The sequence below is a fragment of the Pseudonaja textilis genome, chromosome 5, assembly GCF_049901715.1.
Source record: "Pseudonaja textilis isolate UNSWEBS1 chromosome 5, rPseTex1.2, whole genome shotgun sequence".
Lineage (NCBI taxonomy): Eukaryota > Metazoa > Chordata > Lepidosauria > Squamata > Elapidae > Pseudonaja > Pseudonaja textilis.
In genome coordinates this window covers 11,771,840-11,789,552 of record NC_141994.1, presented here as the reverse complement: position 1 = coordinate 11,789,552, position 17,713 = coordinate 11,771,840, and the positions used below count along the sequence as shown (strand labels likewise).

The following is a 17,713-nucleotide window of genomic DNA, read 5'->3' as shown; positions in this document are numbered from 1 at the left end:
CAGCAGTTGGTTAATTGCTAATAAAGTTGTTGAAACATCCATTCCAAACTGTATTTTAACAAAATAGCTGACAACTGCTGTAAGAGGCAGGAGTGATTATGGAAAAGTTCTTTAGAGCCTTGATTAAGAAAATTCTTCATTAGCCCCAGTAATGGAGCCATCAAAAATGTGTCTTAGTGGGCAAGTTGAATGATATATTGTTCATGTTGTGCTCTGTTTGAGATGTCAAAGATTTTTCTTACCACTAGAAGACTCAGTTCCCAAGGGAATCCAGTCAAGGGCTCTTGTCTAAATAGAAGTAATACATTTCCTCCTTTTGTGTGATTTATGGCAAAGCTACAAAGGATTTTTATGAACTGTGATGATGATAAATAGCTCTCCAAAGTTATAAGCTCACACAAACCTAAGAAGATAAATGTGTCATATTATGGCAATGTATTGTTTGCCCCTTAAATAGATACAAGGACAATATTTAAAGTGTAACATTTTGCATGTATGAAAAATATCATCTAATTCTGCAAACACAGATGCACAATAAAACTTTCCTGCTTTTGAAGATATATTAAATATGTCCCAAATGAATCTTGATGATAGTTTCACGTGACAATACAGTTCTGGTTTCCAGTGAAGCATTTAATTAAATGAGTATTTTAATAGCGTTAAGTATCCCTCACTGTAAAGCATGTATTTATTTCTATGAATATTCTGCTCTGGGTCACAAATCTATAGTTGTGCTTTTAAAGTTGAAGCAATGTTTCGGCAGAATCTCATCTGCCATCATCAGGCTTCTGTATAATGTTCATCTGTGAGTCAGACTTTTTTTTTTTTGACTCACAGACGAACACAATACAGAAGCCTGATGATGGCAGATGAGATTCTGCCGAAACATTGCTACAACTTTAAAAGCACAACTATAATAACGTGGGAAAATACCTGAACAAAGCTGAATACCATACATGTAAGTACCCACGAAAACTTAAGAAAACATTTTATATATATATATGTGTGTGTGTGTGTGTGTGTGTGTGTGTGTGTGTGTGTGTTTGTAGATTTTCATGGGTACAGGTATGCAGGTCTTGTCATGTTCGGGTCTTTTCCTGTGTAAGGTTGAGAGTATCTTGGCAATGTTTCGATGAGGTCCTACTTCAGGCTGGTGCTTTCGGCTTCGTGCTTGTGTGAGCAAAGCATGATCGGAGCTGCCGTCTCCCTATATATACTGGTGGGGAGGTTAGCTGTGTTGTCATTTCTTGATTGGTTGATGGAGCTGAAGTTTGCAGATTGGCTGGCTTTTTCGTAAGAACATGTGTGGCTGAGATGGGCTGTGTGATGACCTTCTGAGTTCTATTGTTTTGACATCCTGGGTCTTGTGCTGTAATCTGGGTCATAATAACTGCATCATGGGCTGTGTGATGACCTTCTGGGTTCTATTGTTGTGACATCCTGGGTCTTGTGCTGTAATCTCCTGGGTCATTGGCTGTGTTGCAACATCCTGAGGTTTTGTGGTGTAACCTCCTGAGTTCCGTGATGTGATATCCTGAGCAGGTGGCTGTGATGTGACGTTTCCAGTTTTGGTTTGGCTCTGAGTTTGAGGCCTGGATATGTGTTCATGGCATGTGTTCATTTGCTTGGTTTGGGAGTCAGGGGGTGTGGCAGCTGGTGATGCAGCCATGGTCTAGTTTCTGGATGCTGCTTGTCTTTAGTCTATGAGATGGGTTTGGGTTTGAGTCTGGTGAGGGAGAATGGTGGTAGTGTCATGTGTTGTTTTGGGTCCAGTGTTGGTTTTTGTGGCTTGGACTCATTTGTTGATAAGGGCTAGTTTCCAGATGTCTGGTAGGCGGGAGGCATCATCCCTTTTATTCATGTTATGGGGGTGTTTCTCTATTTCGATGGCTTCCCTGATTATTCTCTTGTTGAAGAGTTCAGTATTGGAGATTAATTTGGTTCCCTCAAAATTAATTTCATGTCCTGTAGCTTTAAGGTGCTGGAAAAGGGGGGAAGTATTTTCTTCTTTTCTGACTGTGTTCTTGTGTTCTGCGATGTGTGCATTTATTCTCCTGTTGGTTTGTCCAATGTATGTGGCTGGGCAATTGTTGCATGGTATTTCATAAACTCCTTGGTTTTCTAACTGGATCTTGTCTTTGGGGTTTCTTAGGATGTTGACTATTTTTTGGTCAGTGCCAAAGGCTGTCCTGATATTGTGTTTGTGGAGAATTTTGCTGATTTTATCTGTGGTGCCTTTGATGTAGGGGAGGAGGGTGATACCATTGTCCTGTTCTGTGTCTCGGTTTCTGGGGGGTGTCTCCTTTAGGATTAGATTGGTAATTGTGTTTCTTTGGAATCCGTTGGAAATTAATATGTTAGTGAGGGTATGTAATTCTGTTCTCAGGTGGTCTTTGGGTAAGTTTGCACAGTCATAGACCTTCTGGATTATCAGATTGTTTGTTGGCAATAGATCACCCTTCTAACAGTGTGCAACACTATCCTTGCTGCCATGATTATGTGTAAAATCAGGTATTTCATCTCTTTTGAATATTCACCTTTTATCATTCCCAACAGAAAAATTTCGGCCTTGAGATCTAATTGAATATTTGTAATATTTTTTATCCAAATTCTTATTTTTTCCCCAGTATTTTTTACTTTGGGGGCAAAGCCACCAAGCGTGGAAGAAGGATCCCTCTTTCATTTATATTTCCAACAAAGTGGACTTAGGTTTGGGTACATATTAGCCAACCTTGAGGGTGCCAGATACCATCGATAGCTCATTTTATATTGCTTTTCTTTATAGACCGCCAATTTTGTTATTTTATAATTTTGCTTCCAAGTTCTTTCCCAGTCTTCCAAATTGATATTACGTCCTACATTCCTTGCAATAATGGGGCCCTTGACTATTTCTTCTGCCAATTCAAGTTCTAGTAGGTAGTTATACATTTTGGAGATTATTTTTTTGTCTGTCCCCTCTAATATTTTATTTAACTGATTCGACTTTCCCTCTGTTCCAAATTCTTCTACAACTTTTTTATACCTTGTTTTAAGCTGTAAATATGGCCACCACTGTATCTTCATCCCTTGCTCTCTAAGTTCTTGATTTGTCTTTACTATTCCTTGGGAGTCTAAAACATCATAGTATTTAATCCTTCTTCCAATTTCTAGTGCATTGGGGTAAATCAGTGCCTCCATAACAGATACCCACCCTGAAATGTTCATATAATGCCCTAGATCAGTGGTGGTCAACCTGGTCCCTACCGCCCACTAGTGGGCATTCCAGTTTTCATGGTGGGCGGTAGGGGTTTTGTCCCCTACTTTATAAATCACCATTACTGTGGAACCGGTGGGCGGTTAGAGAAAACTTTACTACTAACAGAGATTCAAAAGTGGGCGGTAGGTATAAAAAGGTTGACTACCCCGTCATAGAACTTTCTTGATGTACTACATTATCTTAAGTCTGTTCCTTTGACAAAGCAAATACTGTCTACTTTTGCTAAGGAGATGGGAATGCATTATAAATCCAGCAACTTTTTGTTAACCCCAGAAAGAAAGAAAAGTCTGTTCCATCTAGCACAGTAGTCTTTCCATGATGAAAGCTGATATGACTTCTGGCAATTTCATGGATTAATAATTACTTTGCCATGCCTTTGCTTTCATTTGGGATATTTTTAGATTTTCCAACAATTCTTTTCCACAATTCTATGATTTCTTGATAGTCACTTGTCCTTATATCAACTAGATCTGTTCAAGTTTCATTCTTTGAGATCAGCCATAGGTGCTGACAACTACCTCAACTTTTTGCCTCTGCATTTTTAAAAAAACAATTATCTTCTCAGTAGGAGAGTAGTATAATCGTGTCATGACATGAAAGAGAAGAAAACATTTTTTTCTTATAAAAATAAAAACCAGGATATCTATTTCTATATGGATTGGTTTGGTTTCAGGATAATGTAGTTCAAGGCACACTAAGACTTTTCAAAAGTTTAACACCTTATATTGGCTGGAAGTCCTTGGGAAACTGCATCCCCCATGTTTGATAATTGGCTAATGTAGTTTTGACAAGTTAATAAGGAAGAGTTGCTAAAACAATAACAAAAAGAGTTTGGATCTCACTGGCAGCACCTCCATGACTTCTGAATATGATTATTTTCGATTCTAAAGACAAACAATGAAACCTTCTATAGAACATTGAATCTTTATCTCAGCAAGAAAATCAATCTGGCCAAGGCTACTGCGTCTGGTGGCAAAGTATGACCCTATTTATTCTCTTGTAACTCTTGCAGTCGTGTCCAAAGATCCTCTTCCATTGATAGTTAAATTTGCAAAACCAACAAAAAAGTTATAGTTAATGGTATGTAATATGTAGCTTGCCCTTGACAGTCAATGTATTTCAGTAACAGAAGAATGAAGAAGATTTAACATATCTTAAACAACTTCACTGGCCTAATGCTATCTGATTGTGAAGTTAAATCTAAAACAAGTGAAGCTACCTTGTTGGAACTGGGGACAAAGAATGACCTAGAATGTAAAAAATTCTAAAGGCAATTATTTTTGCTGCATGGACTTGTCTGCATGTTCAGTTTGCTCTTTAATCAGAGGTCAGGAATGTGGCACTACCAGACTTACAATGGTATATAGGAAGAGGAAAAAGAGAACTCATTTAGCTTAATTTACATTCAGACATGTGACTGGATAGCATATGGAACAGGATTGAGCTAGCCATCTGGACCAGGCCAGAGTATTGTCTAAAAGGTACAAATACCTGGGACTGCTAGGGGGATTGGCTGGGACCTGCTAAGGGGCCTAGTTTAGGAAGAATTGCTCAGCCATACGCAGAATGAAATCACTTGACAGGAAATCTCTTCACAAGCTCCAAGCACCAGCAATGATAGGCTTTAACTAGGACATTTGATAGTGGCTCTGGATAGAATTCCAAATTTTTTTTAGCGTGCCCTCCAGTTCTCAAGTCCTCAAAAAGGAGGCAGGGCAGTGTTCATCTAGTAATGTATGAGAAATAAAAAGCAGCAAGATTTATTTAGTAGAAAGGAGAAAAGCAGGCACCAAAGCAAGAGGAGCAACTTAGAAAAGGATATAATTTAGAATAGTTCTTTAAGCAAAAACTTCAGAGGGTGCAGAGTCCTGTAATTAAGTGACAACCAAATTAGTGATTAAAGTTGTCTCTGGCTACACATTCCCGGATTGGAATGCAACAGTAGGCTTCATTCACTGCTGGACTAGGGCAGAAATGCTACTGATCTCTCTCTTTTCTGAAATATGTCTTTTGTTTCTCAACCTTTCTTCTTCTCAGATTTTTGTTAAGATATCTTCTAGGACACTTTTTTTTATAAATAAAACTCTTCAGTTTCCAGTAGTTTTTCTTAACTGCATATGAAAGCATATAGATTATTTATCTCATATTCCAACGTTCCTGAATCTTCAGTGGAATGAAAAAGCAAAATTAAAACATTTAGAGTTGAATCTGGATCCTGGTGATAATACCAGCACAATTTTGTTGGCAGAGCTAGAGGATTATTTCTACCAGCTTCTTCTGTGAGTTCTCCCCCACCCCACAACTTCCTATTCTAACTCAGGAATTCCCAGGCAGAATTTAAGTACTAACAAGAGTCAACCTTGCTTAACTTCGTAGATTAGCCAATATTTGGCTAGGGGACATTAGCTGTTGAGCCTATTAAAGATAGTTGGGGATTACTCGAGTTCATTTCTGCCAACATCATTATGATATGACATTGCATCACATTTCAGGGCAAAGAGATGTGAATTTTTACAATGGGATTTCCTACATTTTAGAGATTAACCCAGCATTTGTCCTTTCAGAAACTGTGCAGAAACTGTATGTAAAATGTAGGCAAATGACATCAAAATAAAGCCTTCTGTTTTTAAACTGTGTTTAAATTAAATAACCTATATTTATATTGATTGTGGCATACATTATGATTACCCCTATAAGGCTAATATTTTCCCTTTGTTGTCATATTTAAAATTATAATTTGGCAGCAAATTTTAAGACTGCAGTGGGGTTAAATTGAAACCTCAAGAAAGTTCATGAAAACCTAGAGCTACAACTTCCATCATTTAGAATCGATTTCCTCTGATTTTTGAGATGAAAACCACCAGCCTGTGGCAATATAAATTACAATCCAGAGATTTAAAACACTGAGAAAGGCAAGAATGAGGAACTAGAAAAAAAGTTGAGCGTTTCTTTAGGAGAACAAACCTCCAGCTAGAAATTGGTAGAACTTCCAAAGTATTGGATAGAACATCTGATACAATTGTAATTTTTACAACTATTCAATGGAATCCATACATTTTGGCTTGTCCTGCAGCAACATGACCATTTTTTTTTCTGAAGAAAAAACCAACCATATTCATACAGGAGCCTCTGTGGCTCAGTGACCAGCTGCCTGCAGTTTGGCAGTTCAAATCCCACCAAGACTCAAGGTTGACTCAGCCTTCCATCTTCTGAGGTGGGTAAAATGTGGACCCAGATTGTTGGGGGCAACATGTTGACTCTGTAAACTGCTTAGAGAGGGCTGTAAAGCACTATAAAACAGTATATAAGTCTAAGTGATATTGCTATATTTGCACACAGACTACCTATCAGAAACAATAGAACCTTATAAGAGACCAGCCATAAAATAAATCAGTCAATCTGACAATCGTTTAAAAAGCATGCAATAGTTGACCCTCCCTTTTATTTTGTATAAAATGAAAATAGTACAGATTTATCATATTTTAAAAAAAGATAAGTAGAGATGATAAATGGAGTGATATGAGATCATTTTAACCTTTCTTTTAAGGGAGGAGACTTACAAATACTTCACCTGTTCATGTGCTTAGGAAACCTAAAATATATTGTAATGATGTGTGAGAATGATCCTTAGGGACAAGGGGAAGAGATGCTACCTTGGAAATGGGCACACAAAAGAGGTGGAAGTGTCCAGTGACTTAACAGGAAGAAATTTCGAAAGGACCCGCCATAATTGATTAAGCCTAGTTAAAAATGGCAGCAGGATATTAGTACCTTTAGACTTGCAATATTCTGTTAAAATACTAAAGAATAATTATCTATAGGTAATTCTCAATTTATGACCGTAATTGGGGCTGGAATTTCCATTGTAGGTCATCACAGTCAGATCTGATTTTATGACAAGCTATGTGGTACTCTTCAAGTGAATCGATGAAGTTGTTAGGTGAATCACACAGCCATTAAGCAAATCATATGATTGTTAAGTGAATCCAGCTTTTCCAATGGGTGTTTTTTTGCTGGATATCACCCCCCCCAAAAGTTGCAAATCATGATCATGTGACCACAGGATGCTGCAGTTGGTTGTAAATGCAAGCCAGTTACCAAATCCTTGAATTGTAATCCTGTGACCATAGGGCAGTGTGATTGTCATAAGTGCAAGGAGAGATTGTAAGTCACTCTTTTTCTGATACTCTTGTATCTTTGATCTGTCATTAAATAAATGATCATATGTCTAGGACTATCTGTAGTTGTGTTTCCTGTCTGGTTTACCTGGGAGGGCTGAATATATACGATTCTAATATTGTAGGGATGGATTAAAACTCCTTGAAGATAAAACATTTTCTATCTGCCTTCAAAAGATTTCATTTTGAGAAGTATTTTCTTCATGCTGTTATATAATCGCAGTCTGAAAGTTCAGTTCAGTAGTATGATGTATATAAACTACCCTCAAAACGACACTATAGAGTACTGCACACAAAAACAACTAGACACAAGGACAGTTTTTTCCTGAACGCCATCACTCTGCTAAACAAATAATTCCTTCAACACTGTCCAACTATTTACAAAGTCTGCACTACTATTACTTTTAATCTGCTCATCATTCCTTATCACCCATCACCTCCCACTTGTGACTATATCACTGTAACTTTGTCACTTGTATCCTTACGATTTATATTGTCTGTTTCCTAGTATGAATTGATTGCTTATTGTACCCTGTGACTATTATTAAGTGTGGTGATGATTCTGATGATTCTTGACTCTTGACGAATGTATCTTTTATTTTGTGTATACTGAGAGCATTTGCACCAAGACAAATTCCTTGTGTGTACAATCACACTTGGCCAATAAAGAATTCTATTCTATTCTAAACTCCCTACTTAGTTTCTTTTAAAGCTATTCTAGTTAAAGGGGGGCATTTACAAAATATAGCACTTCCAAACCACTTCATGTGGCTCTATGCACCTTTTCTCTACCTGAAGGGCTTTATGAGATGTCCTCAAAATGTTCTGACTTCCAGTGGTTACAATGCTAGAAATATAGCAACTGAACTTTAACGTATGCTTTTCAAGTGTCTCCTGAAGAAGAATACTAGTACTTTTTAAGACTTTTTGTAGTCACAATGTCACCTGTCGAAAGAACGTACGGGGAATTGCCAAAACACATTGTGCTAAAGTGCATTACCAAAGTCTGGAGTATATCAAGATCGAGCTGTCAAGGAGGAACAGGAAAGCAGAAATTTGTTGAACATTGCAAAGCCTGAATGTTTATTTTAGTGCACATTTCATAAGCCATTTAATCACACACATGTTTTCTTTTAATAAATATAAAGAAAAAGAAAAGTCAGGAATTCCAGCAATGAAGATGGCAGGTATGGACCATACCTCTTCAAATTATTACACAAAGATGCAAATACAGTATTATGTGTAAAATTTCTGTCACATGATTAGGCCCTAAGATAGCCTTGCATTATGTATACTGGACAAGCCAAATTGTCTCTATGCATATAAGATGAACAAAAGGATATTAAGACTTTTGCATATTTAAAGCAGAAGAAATTATTTAATACAGTAGGACTTATAAGAAGACTTAAGTAAGACTGAAGAAATAAACCTTATTCAAGAAACTGATTTTATACCAGAGAAAATTTAGATGGTGTTGTCAAATGTACCTTATGATTCTTTGAAAATAAGCTACTTTTCTACATCTGGATATTTGTTTAGTTGGCAAGGGAAATTCTCATTATAATCTTTTTCCATAGTAAGTAAGATTACAGAGTCAATACCTTATGGTACATTACCTGACACAAGGTTAGTTAAATTTCTGAAGAGGAAAAATTGTGTACACATTCCTTTCTGTTTTTTTCTCCCTAGGATTGTACTGAATGGAGAAATCCTTGGTGGAAAGGCTAAGAATTCTCCAGCTGAACAGACTAGAGCATACCAGGAAATTTGGACTGATGGGTGATAGTTTGTCGTATGTTTTTCTTAAAACAAATCTTTAGAATAACAGATTACTAATAAAGCACCCTCCTCTCCTGTTTGTAATGCATGCCCTTCCTGATTCTTTCAAGTAGCCAAGTAAAGCATCAATAGCTAAATCCAAGAGATTGTTAGTAAGTTTTTGAAGGAGGCAATAGTGCATCATCTTCTTTTGGAGCCCTATGGTGGATCCAGCTATTTTTGACAACTTTAATGGGTCTCTAGTGTTTCTTTTTCAAGGGAAGGTGCAGAGAAGTTAGTGGGTACTCAGTGACATCATAAACTCGGGGGAAAATTATCTAGATTCATACCAGTTCAAGTTCATACCAAGTCACAGGATGGCAATGGTATACTAACCACTCTAATAAAGCCCACACAGGGAATTTAATGGGAAATGGGATCCTCTTGGTCATGTTACCTCTTTGGTACATTGGTTAGCATCAAACATTATAGCTTTCTGAACCACCATTAAATATTGGAAGTTGGAGGGCATCATCCCAGAGTGGTTCAGTTCCTACCTGAGTGGCTGATTCCAATTAATAATCACAGAAATGCAGCACTAGAGGCTAAAGTCCCCATTCTAATGTGGGCTACTATAGGGTTTGGTTTTCTTGCACATGTTTCTTAAAATTTGGAGTAGGGCATATATCAGTTTGGGATTAAGTTTAATCTCTACACCGAGGATTCAAATTTATTTGACTACCCTGGATTGAGGTGGAGATGCCATAGACACCCCTAGACAGTGGTTGGTGGTTGTCAGAATCAGATGGGACAAACTGTACAAACTTCCATGAAATCCTTTGAAGACTAAATTTGAATTTTTATCCAAAAACATTGACTCAATCTAGCAACAACAGCCACACTTCTCTTAAGTTGTCTCATGACTCAAGGGACTTTCTGGACTCATGGGCCTTTTATAAGGGTGCCTTTGCCCATCTTCAATTGGTGTGCTAATTGCAGTCCTATCTCCGCCAAAATGCCCAGGTGATAGTTACTTGTGCTCTTATCATCACACTGTTAGATCACTGCAGTGTGCTCTACACTCAGAGCCTTTGGAAACAATTCAAAAGGATGGATATTTTAGCCAAATATCATACCTTTCTGCAATTTTTCTCCTTTTATCATTGTTGTTTTCTCAACTATAAAATACTATCAGATATCAAATAAATGTCACAATAGATATAAAAATCAAATACTGAAATATTATTGGTACGTTGACATAAAAATAATCTGATGTCAAACTGACAATTTATGTAATTTAGGGATTCACTTTCCTGCTAGTGTGTAAATCAAATAAATCATCTTTTGCAAAGGATTGAATTGTGGTGGGAAGGTAAAACCTGTACAATGTGTATTCTTAATGTGTATTTTACAGGTATTCATTTGCTGCACTATAATTCTATCCACTTAATACCGTTTTTCATCAGAAATCATGGCCAGACATTGAAACAAAGAGCTCAATTCTGCAATGAAATGGTATTCCACTCCTGAATTTTGTTTTAAAACTTGGGATAGGTAAGTGAAACATACCTTGAGTTCCAATTCAACATATAGTTGAGAGCAGTAGCAGTTATCTTGAAACCCAGCTTTATAAGCTAACCCATGAATGTATTGATTAGCTTTAAGTGGCATAATTTCTCTTGCCACTGCACACTCCCTAACATTAAGGAGACATTGGGGGCATTGTACTTCAGATCTATAGTCCTGTTCCTTATTATTATTTCTGCCTTGATGAAAAGGCATGTGAGAAAAGAAAGAAAACCACCTTTTAACTCTGGGAATAATGACAGCCAAATTTGGATTAAGCATGTTCTCTACTCATAGCCAAAATAAGACCATGTTAGCTAATGTTTTATTGTTAAGCTTGGAATATCCTCAATCACTTGAAGAATGGCAGTCACTTATTACATCAGAGAGAGTATTTTCCTTCCAGCATATTTGTAGTCCTGAAAAGCATGTTCTTAAGAGGCTTAAACCAACCTTTAAAAAACTCCTAACTACAGAGACAAATCTCTTGTACTGTAATGACATCTGATTTCTTTTCTTGTCTTTTCTTTTTTCTTTTCCTTCCTCCCGTCCTTCCTTCCATCCTCCATCCTCCTTTTCACTTTCTTTATTCTTTTCTCTCTCTCTCTCTCTCTCTCCCCCTCCCTCCCTCCCTCCCTTCCTGCCTTCTCCTTCCTTTCTCTTCCCTAAAATTCAATCAAAACTTTTTCTTTCACCTTTTTAAATTTTGTAACGCTAATGTCCTTCTTGGAAGAGGAGACACCCTCTAATTGTATTAGTAAACATGCCTGTACACCCCTGCTTTAATCATCAGTTAAGCAAACCACATATAGAGATAATTTTAAGCTGACTCCTTTGAAAGTGTTTGTATCTGTTCTTCAGCATGTTCCAGTTTGTAGTATACTATCAAAACAAAAAGGAAAATTAGATGGTAGACGAAACAGACAGGGAACATTTGATGTGAGCTAGGAAATTAGTTCAACCTTATTTTGAATCTTAGCTCAATAAATTGAATTAGACAAACCAACTTCAATATCCAAATCAGCATCCCTGAATCAGAATTAAATCATTTCAATTTTGGTCATTACTAATTTGCTCTGTGATGAACTGATTCTTTAGAACATTTTAGAACCCCGATTGTATCAATGTTAGATAGCAGTGCAGTGGGCCAAGATCCCATGAATCCTTAATTCCAAATTGTCCTCTCCCATTATATTTTCTTTTGAGACCTTCTTTGATTAGCGATTTGAGAAAAGACCAGCCATATGATTTGAGAAGAATTCTGACCTTCTGTCCAAGGTCAAAATAAATTCTTATATAACTATTATTCTTAATGAGATGCTGGGCCACAGAGCATAGGATTACTTTGTAAGTTTATATTCATGCCATTGTTTCCTTAACCTACTATTGTAAAAATGACAAAGGAAAAAAATTGTGATCTAAAAGTTGTACAACAAAGTTGTGTGATCTTTAAGCTGCACAAACATTTAATGGTTCAACAAGTTTTCAAGATATTACTCTTCAGGGAGATAAAAATTAAATTTACATTATTGTTAACACAATATATAAAAGCAAAAAAACAACCATGACATGACCTATTTTGAAATGTCTATGTATTATTTAAATACTGTAATGCAGTATATATGTAATTAATTATCTTTTTTATCCCAGCCAACTTTGGACTCTGAATGCCAAGAGTTACAAATCTGAGCATGGACTCAATTTAATTAATTTAAATTAAATATAACTACAACAAAGTTTTAAAATATACAACTACATAATCACTCTTCTATATTTAATAATTATTCCATTTTGCCATATCCAACATTTCAGCTTGGTGGAAATTACAAACAGATTTCAGGAACTGTAATCACAGTGAAAGGTCACACTTGGCTTTCTGTCTTCAGGTTGCACACTTACAATATGGTTTTTAAACCATATAAACAAGTATTAATCTCTTTTTTATATAAATGTGTGTATTCTATATTTCATAAGAATGATATAGTCATTCACTGATGCTTCTATTTGTCTTCTAGTGTATAATGTGCAGGAGGGATCCACAAACTTTTATCATGGACTGTATTTTATATGATCACTGAAATTAACTTTGGTTATCAACAGCTCCTCTTTATTCATTGGTAAAATGAGAATTAATAAAAACTGCTCTCATGAGATATTGGAATTGAAAACAATATAACATACTAAAAATGAGCTTCCTCTATGCAAATGGGTACAGTACTTCTATTCCTTCTGAAATAAATGATAATTACTCAGATCCTGTGTTAACAATGGAAAATACAATGTGGATATGTTTTGGAGAGGAAACTGATTTGCATTCTTCAAAACTAGAATTTGCATTAACTGAAACAAACATGTCTACGAGTAGTAATAGTATATGTTGTGGAAACAAATGGAACATCTTGACAGTTTCAAAAATAAATTTGTTTGTTTTTCTGTTGTTTTTCCCTTCAAGTGAGTATTGACTCTGGTTGACTGCCTGGACTAGCCCCTGAAGACTTCTTGGCAAGATTTCAGAAGTGATATACCATTGTCTTCTTCCTAGGGCTGAGAGAGAATGACTGGCCTAAGGGCTACCTTTGTGCCTAAGATAGGATTAGAACTCACTGACTCAGTTTCTAACCTGGTTAGTTAGCCAATACATCGAAGTATCTATGAGAAATTGCAAGGAGAAATTACTCACCTATTTAGAAGACAGAAACTGAAGCTGAAAACTTTTAGGAGTTCTGTTGCTCTGTTTCTTGCCATTTTCAGTTTGAGCGGGTTTATTTCTGTACTAATCTATGTTTTAAAATTTAAAAAGTACGAAGAATTCTATTTAAATATTTTACAACTTTTTTCTTCAAAATAAAATATACTGTCATTCTCTTTAAAAGTAAGAATTATATCAGAAGATCTGAGAAATGCAGATATCAGTGGAGGCTAAAATTCCAGTTATTTGGGAAGTGGCAATGCAATTGATTTATACTGGTGTTTGCTATATCTAATATTTCAAACTTTTTTTTTTTGTTAGAGAAGGGCTGATGTTGGGGTAATAGTTTTTCTGCTTGCTCTAAGAATGTCTATAAATGTCAATAAAACAAATAGTACAAAGATATCACAAATCTCAAATAAAAAATATATTTTCCTATTAATTTTTAAGGTAATTTTGTCAACACTTTTAGAAGCTCTAGTTAAAAAACTGGGGAAGACAAAAACACTCCAGATCATCTTTTTAAAAATGTTATATAGAAATCTAATTTATAATAGAGTTTTAAAGTTTCAAGTTTTAAAATGTTATTAGAAATCTAATTTATAATAGATTGGAGGCTCTGAGTTTTCTCAACATGAGATTTAAATGGAAACTGCTGTTTCCTCAGATATGTTTCTAAAAAGTGCTTTTCTTGTTTCAGTTCAGCCATTCACCACACATCCCTCACTCTGAAGGATGGCATTTTGAAAAGGAGACAGCACATTTTTGTGCCAAACGATTACATGTTGTGTCAGGCAGTGGGATGTGATCAGATAGAAAAGAATGTCTCCATTGTCCAAACAGACAAATGCTGCAGCTTCCCAAATTAATAGTGAATATTGATTCCCCCCACTTTGTACTTACATGCCATGCAATCAGAATTAAAAATATAGTACACAATAGGTCTTCCCGGGAACGTTAAATCAGAACTGGGATTTTTATTTTTTAAATGAAATAAAATTATCTTATAGAACACATTGCTTCATTTCTAACTCTGGGTGATAGAGTTATATTGCAAACCTTTTGGTTTCCAGTGTGAAGATAGGACAAGTGTGAACATATCTCTCTATCTCTGTGTATCCTCTTCAGGAAGCAATTGCTTCCTTTTTATTGTTCTTTCTCATTATTAGGTTTATCAGAAAATAATGCTGTTTCCTCTAGCTGCTGCCTTCCATGAGTTAGACTAGAAGACCCATCCCTAATGAAAGTTATACTACAATTCAGTTTGAGAGTACTAGGTTAGGAAAGAGTGCACAAAGGCCTGAACCAACATAACATGTGCTTAAAGGGAGTTTATTGGCACATGGCAAGAGCCAGCTGAGAAATGATCACAAAGGAGGTAACCATTACCCTGGAATGACTTTCCTTTTGGGCAGGGCCAACATTTTGACAGGTTTCATTGTTGTTTGATTTCTGAAAGCTAGTGCTGATTCACACTAGGCTGTAGAAAGATTCTCCTAATAAAATCCCTCAGAATTCTATAAAAATTGGAATATTTCCCTCGAAAAGACTGGTATTTTACCCTTTTAGGAATGCTGGTGTGGAGCAATAGCCCGGTACTCATATGGTGTCTCACAGGGTCTTCCTAAGACATTTCAAGGCAAAAGGCACATATACACAATAGATGCATTCTACATTATTTCCATTTTAACTGATGATTTCAAATGACAACAAGGAAAGAGAGACAGAGCATCTGCATAAATAAAGATTATTCATGGTGTAACGAGATAGATCATTTGCAGTTGTCTCTGATTTGCATTTGGCTAACATTAATGCCATTTGCAGTCAGATTTTCCAGATAACATCTGTTTGTTTATTTATTTTTTAACTACTTAGATTTCTGCTATGATTTGGTTATCTATTCAGCAATCCCAAAAGTAGTTAATCTTAGAAGAAAAGATTACTAGCAATAAATTAACATTACTCATGCATTCCTTATCACAATCACAGTCATAAATCAGAAGTCACTTTGACAGATGCCTGCAGTGGCTAAGCTGATGTAGAATTGGGGAAGGGTGATAAAAGAGGAGATAAAAGGCTAGTTATACATATTGAGATGCAGATTGTACATAGACACATTTTAAGTATACTTTATCAATTAATTATTGGCATATTAAAAAAAAACTATTGTGTTTGTGAAGACTTTCAGTGATAGTTTTAAGCCTTTTGATGTTCAGGAGTTCAGTAGCTCCTCATTCAAATAGGGTGCTAGAGTTTCTTTGTTCTAAAGTAGCTGGTTTGAAATCTTTAACTGAATATTTTGGAAGGTTAAAGTGATCTGCAATTACTCTGTCCTTGGTTTGAGATGTCAAAGTTATATCCATTCATTTTTTTCATAAAATCTTGTCTTGGATAGAATCCATAGAATCCATTGCTGCCCGATGATGGGATATATCTCTAGCTGGGGAATTCTGGGAATTGAAGTTCGTAGGTCTTAAAGTTGCCAAGGTTGAACACCCCTGAACTAAATGAAGGCCATGTCAAGGTGCTTCTAATCTTATGTATAAAACTGATGGAACTTGTAATGGTACCATTGGTATAAATGTGGAAGCACCCAGACATGACAACAAACACAGATATCTACCTCACACCCACTTTTATGTAGCACAAACATTATTAAGATGGTATTGGTTTTGGAATCGTGGATATGAAAGTAGTAACTCCTTCACAGTATTAGCCATGACAAGCAAAAATGAACAACTTTGTGAACCACAGCCATAAAGAATGTCAGCCTCAATGCTTCCCAAATGTACGTAAATACACATTCATTCATTCATTCATTTTTACATTTCTGAACTGCCTCCCTCCCTCAAAGGGGAACTCTGGGCAGTGTGCAATAAAACATCAAAATATAAAACAGCATGTAAAAATTAAAATTTTAGAATTAAAAATGTAAAAAGTTATAAAAATTTCTAAGGAGACAAGAATAATTAAACCCTGTTTAAACCAAAACTACTTATCAGAAAGTCCTTTTTGCCCAATATAGGTAAAATATTTTAAGTCAATTTAAAAATTGATGTAACGACTGGGTAATAGGTTTGTTTGTAGTTACTCAAAAAAAAAAAAAAACCACTCTTAAGCCAATTTTGACCAAGTTTGAGAAGTACTGGTCTAGCTGTTTTATTAGTTGGTCTGATTTCTGTCCATTTCATGAAAATGTGATGTTTCTCCATTTAACAAAATTGTCTTAAATTGTAACAAAAAATTCTGGTCTTCCACATATGTTTGATAAATACCAGTTTGCATTACAGAAGAACTAGATCTACAGAGGACGCTACAGCCATCACTCTTCACACTGCTCTGACTCATCTAGAACAGAGAGGGGTGGAGGGGCTACACGAGGATGCTTTTTATATATTTTAGTTCTGCGTTTAAAACAATTCTCCCACATAGACTTCTAGACCTTGGGCTTTCTTATTCAATCTGCCTTTGGATTATGGATTTCCTGTCTGGATGCTCACAGAAGGTCAGATTAGGTAATCATACCTCTTCAGCCCTTATTCTTAACACTGGTACACCACAGGGTTGCATGTTGAGTCCCTTACTTTATACTCTTTATGTGCATGACTGCATTCCCACTCACGCTAGTAATACTATTACTAAATTTGCAGATGATACAGTAGTGAGGGGACCATCTCCAGGGGGGATGAGTCTGCCTACCGAGATGAGGTGGACCGGTTGCTTTGGTGGTGTGGAGAGAATAACTTTGTCCTCAATATCAATAAGACCAAGGAACATATAGTGGACTATAGAAGGAACAGATCAGACATTCAGCCCTGGCTTATCAATGGGGGCCAAGTGGAGCAAGTGGCCAGTTTTAAGTTTCTGGGTATTACCATAAAAGAAGACCTGACCTGGGGTGCTCACATTGCAGCCCTGGTCAAAAGGGCCCAGCAGAGATTATACTACCTGAGACTTCTCAGAAAACAACTGAATGAGAAACTGTTGGTGACCTTCTACCGCTGCACCATAGAGAGCATTTTAACATACTGCACCTCTTTATGGTTTGCCAATTGCACAGTGGCAGATAGGACAGCACTGACATCATTGCCCAGAAGATCATGGGTTGCCCTCTCTCCTCTTTGGAAGAACTTTATAGCTCCCGCTGCCTTAAGAAAGTTCAAAACATTCTCAAAAATCCATCTTGCCCTGGGCACCCTTTTTTGGAATTATTACAATCTGGCAGATGGTATAGGATAATAAAAACAAGGACAAATAGGCTGAAAA

The 17,713-nt window shown here is 36.3% G+C and overlaps 1 long non-coding RNA gene across 2 annotated transcripts in view; it reads left to right on the top strand.

Moving 5' to 3' along the window:
* Nucleotides 1-13,864, top strand: part of LOC148125539 (uncharacterized) — a 43,180-nt gene extending 29,316 nt beyond the window's left edge. For both annotated transcript variants that reach the window (XR_015743763.1, XR_015743762.1), the window contains 3 exons: nucleotides 9,124-9,226; nucleotides 10,607-10,746; nucleotides 13,211-13,864. This is a non-coding gene — a long non-coding RNA (uncharacterized LOC148125539). The remainder of the gene's footprint in view (nucleotides 1-9,123; nucleotides 9,227-10,606; nucleotides 10,747-13,210) is intronic.
* Nucleotides 13,865-17,713: the final 3,849 nt, after the last annotated feature.